The 4,612-nt window shown below is 34.8% G+C and overlaps 1 pseudogene; it reads left to right on the top strand.

The window, feature by feature from the left end:
* The first annotated feature begins 239 nt into the window (after positions 1-239).
* Positions 240-4,612, top strand: part of LOC107733938 (retinaldehyde-binding protein 1-like) — a 5,457-nt pseudogene continuing 1,084 nt past the window's right edge.

Below are 4,612 nucleotides of genomic sequence, written 5' to 3'. Positions count from 1 at the left end.
TTATTTATTAATAAAATATATTATACAAGCATTGGCATACTATTTTTCTGACCTCAACACAATCACAAACTCAACAATTACATACTAAAAGCAAAAAAAGTCTAAAACTGAGTTCAGTGCACACTCTTTTTTTTGTCCACCTGCTGATGTTTTGTAGTTGATCCGGTTCAGTCCCTCCCCTGGTGAATGTTTATTATGTAGATGAGATGAATGTGTTGTGAGTTATGGGGTGTGACAGGTTAATCTCTCAGTAAGCAGCGCCCGCCTGCACCCCTCATCCAGCCCTGCACTTCTCAATCTCCCTCGGCTGAGGTAAGTCACAGCCTCTGAGGCTTATTAAAGTCATGTACTTGCTCTGAGTTTAAGCTGACAGGCTAAGAGGATGCTGGGACTGGATTCAGGGTGCACTGACTGATACTTAAAACAAGCTTTTAGTTGTATCATTTATTTATTAATTGACTGAATGCAGATCTTTAACTTTACTGAATAGTATTTCAGTTGTTTCTTGTGGAAAATCACAGTTTTTATACTGTTGCTCTCTAATCAGGCAAAATGCTTGATGATATTAATAGTATCAGAGCCCATCAAATCTAATGATGTGTCAGTTTGCTGTATTAAACAATATTGTTGTTCATATTTGAAATTGTTTCTCAGTCATGACTGTTCTATTCTATTCAATTCAATTAATTCAATTCAAAATTGCTTTATTCTGTCTGTCTGTCTGTCTGTCTGTCTGTCTATCTATCTATAAGGCAAATAAATGTTCAAGCTTAAAGGCTATTTCAACTATCAAACAAAATATTGTCAAGCATATGTTCACTTCAGAAAAAAAATTTAAATGCCGTTTTAATAATGACTAATTTACATTTGTGGGTTAATCTTTTTAAATAATTACTTACAATAATTAATTATATGACGCAACAGTGAATTCCGGAATGTTCTGTTTTTATGTTTACATCAAGTTCAACAGACTGAAAACTGCAAAATTTTAATTAAATGATTTAAGATAAATTTTTAAAAAGTAACTAAATTATGCATGTTGAACAATAAGTCATCTTAACAAATAAAGTGAAGATTGTTGCAGCAAAGATTAGAAAAGCCTTGAGAAACAGGATTAATTTTAGAGAGTTAATCCTAAGAATGACCTTTCTTACATTAATATTTGGTTTTATTTTTACAAGGAAAAGAATCTACATGCAGAAGTTGTAGACTTGTTGTCTTATACTTTATTTAACTCTCAAATATACCATTTAAACCAGTGTTATCAATAAATCTAGAGATGTACAGTGAAATATGAAATTTTTTTTCAGTTCCGTTCAGCCACTGGAGGATCTCAGCATCATGGCTGCTGTAAGTAACTACTCTTTCAGCTTCCATAATAACCTCTACTGTTAAATGCAGTTGATGGGATGAACTAATCTCTTGTTTCTCAAGGTGTTTCAGTAGGTCATGTGATGGGGATTATTAAATAGTTACTGGTTTACTGAGAGTTGGACACAGGATTAGCTTTCTTTAAACCCTCTTGTCTGTGATTCTGTCAAGCATGGCTCATAATATAAGCCTTTCTTTTCATTTTCATCCCATTAGACCGGAACATTTCATATGGTGTCTGAGGAGGAGCATGCGTTACGCACTAAACTCGAACATCTGAGCGTTAAGGACCACGGGCCGGTTATGGACCCTGCAAGAAACTACCGGATCACACAAAACAGAAGGTATCACAATATTATACCCTACTAGAAAGCCTATAACATATCTTTTAGTCACACACATATATGTGCATTCATCTTCCCATCTCAAAGGCTAAAGATGAACTGAATGAAACGGAGGAGAGGAAAGTGTCTTCCATAAAGGAATTGAGGGCCATGATAAAAGAAAAGGCAAGCGAAGGGGACCATCTTGCTAAAGCTGTGCAAGAAAAATTTGAGAACCAACCAGATTCCCTTCTTCTGAGATTCATACGTGCCCGAAAGTTTGACGTGACAAGAGCACACGAGCTCATGAAAGGTAAAGCGTTTTATTAAATGCATTTACAAGTTTGCGAAAAGATGCAGCCCCATTGTTTTCCCGCTAGGCTGTGTCATTGTAGCCGTCTGAACATGCTTTTGTCTTCATCTATGCATCCTCAGGCTCTGGGACAGGGAGAAATTCTCTGCTTTAATTGGGCTTTTCTCGAAACTTTCAAAGAGAGCCTTTGTGCAGAAATAGGGCAGGTTCTCTTTCTGTGAGAACAGGCAGACAGGCTGAGCTTTGATGTTCTGTGTATTTCACACAAACTGACATTTCTAATACACATGCACGGCCCACAGAAACATGTCAAACACACTCGCACACACACACGACTGAACCTTTCAATGCATGAGAACCAGGACAAAATACTGCAAAAAAAAGCAAAACACACTAAGATAGAATGACAAGAAAATGAATTGATATTATTCCCATATAAAATGGCAACAAACAAAGATTGCTCTTTTATAGCTCCTGAAATTTATTATACAAAATAGACATAAATTAACCCTATAAAGCCTGCTTTATCATATTTGATAAACGCATTTCTAAGCCCTCTATATTAACTTTGCTGAAAAACCTGTAGTACACAATCTACTACATGCCTACTGTCATCTGATCGATAGTTTCTAGCAAGTACAGGGCCTTTTAGCGTCACTCTAAAAAATCACGGATCATGTGCTTTAATCAGAAACCTAAGCATTATATATTTTTGGGAGATATAGAGTGACATCTGATATTTATATGCATTTTGTGTAAGTAGTCTGCTATACTGTTATAAAAAAAATTCTCATTGACTGCATTACAAGCTATCAGAATTTCATCTTACTTTTTGGCCATATAAAAATCAGCAACTGCACCAAATTGTGTATTTTTGCTCAGTTTGAACTCCATATTCTCACTATATCACACTATAAAAGCCTGATTTACCAAGTATGACACTCAAAAAAGACATAAGGATTTTTATCACTATTTTTAGATTTTCTTTCATATTTTGTCTAAAGTTTCAATTAAAAAAAAAAATTTTCAGAGTATTATTTCTGACTATTATGCCAGGCTTTACAAGGTTAAAGTAAACACTACATATAAATCAACAATTGTTGTCATAAGAGTATTAGAGCTGTAAAATGAACAACAGATCGTCTGGTCTTTGAAGAATATGATGACTGTAGATTGCAGACTTTGATATCTTGTCAAATGTGAGAAAGGTTTGAGACATTGTTGAGATGTCTTCTGAACCTCTTGAGGACTTTAATGGGGATTCACTTACAATGCCATAAATGAGTACACTTTCAATTACATTGTACAAATCGTGAATTGATTTTCTCCCTCTTTGACAGGTTATGTGCGTTTTAGGCGAGACTATCCAGAGTTGTTTGAGAATTTAACCGCAGAGGCCGTGCGCAGTACCATTGAAGCCGGATACCCACGAATCCTCTCCACCAGAGACAAGTACGGCCGAGTGGTGCTGCTCTTCAACATCAACAACTGGGATCTGGAGGAGGTCACTTTTGATGAAGTATGTGTGCTATTTATTATAGCCTGATTTCCATCCACTGTCCAAAAATACAGGAGTTTATACGGTTGCTGACAAAATCTATCTATCTATCTATCTATCTATCTATCTATCTTTTTTAAAGAGCATGGCTAAATAATAGCTAAAACATTTTTGTAATTTTACTAAACATATTTAAATCATTTGCATAGAAATATATGACATTTCACTTGTCTATAAAATCTCATTTTCATATTAGTGAGTGAATCCAGTTAAATTGGGCCACTTCGAGCAAGTGAGGTGAGTGGCAAAAAGTGGCGCAGTTTCCATGAATTCACCCTGCAAAATAATTTTTGCCTTGTACAAAATATTAATATTTTGAATGAGTTTTATGTATATATTTTATCTGTGTTCATTTTAATTTTGGTTAAAGTTTTAGCAATTTTGTACGGAGCCCCGAACATGGCATGCAGGAAAAAAATTATAGGCTAAATCGTGTGCACGATTTACTATTTCGTTCCCTCGATTTATAAATCATGTGCACAATTTACTATTTCGTTCACTCGATTTATAAATCATGTGCACAATTTACTATTTCGTTCCCTCGATTTATAAATCATGTGCACAATTTACTATTTCTCGATTTATAAATTGTGTGCACGATTTAGTATTTTGTTCCGTCGATTTATAAATTCTGCATACGATTTAGTATTTTGTTCCGTCGATTTATAAATTGTGCGCACGATTTAGTATTTTGTTCCGTCGATTTATAAATTGTGCGCACAATTTACTATTTCGTTCCCTCGATTTATAAATTCTGCACACGATTTAGTATTTTGTTCCCTCGATTTATAAATTGTGTGCACGATTTAGTATTTTGTTCCGTCGATTTATAAATTGTGCGCACGATTTAGTATTTTGTTCCCTCGATTTATAAATTCTGCACACGATTTAGTATTTTGTTCCGTCGATTTATAAATTTTGCGCACATTTTACTATTTTGTTCCCTCAATTTGCTAAATCGTGCACACGATTTATAAATCAAGAGAACGAATTAGTAAATTGTGCGCACGTTTTAGTACATCGAGGGAACGAATTAGTAAATCGTGC

Source organism: Sinocyclocheilus rhinocerous, unplaced genomic scaffold, assembly GCF_001515625.1.
Source record: "Sinocyclocheilus rhinocerous isolate Xijiao unplaced genomic scaffold, SAMN03320098_v1.1 scaffold760, whole genome shotgun sequence".
Classification (NCBI taxonomy): domain Eukaryota; kingdom Metazoa; phylum Chordata; class Actinopteri; order Cypriniformes; family Cyprinidae; genus Sinocyclocheilus; species Sinocyclocheilus rhinocerous.
The sequence above is the reverse complement of the archived record's forward strand: the minus strand, read 5'-3'. Positions and strand labels throughout refer to the sequence as shown.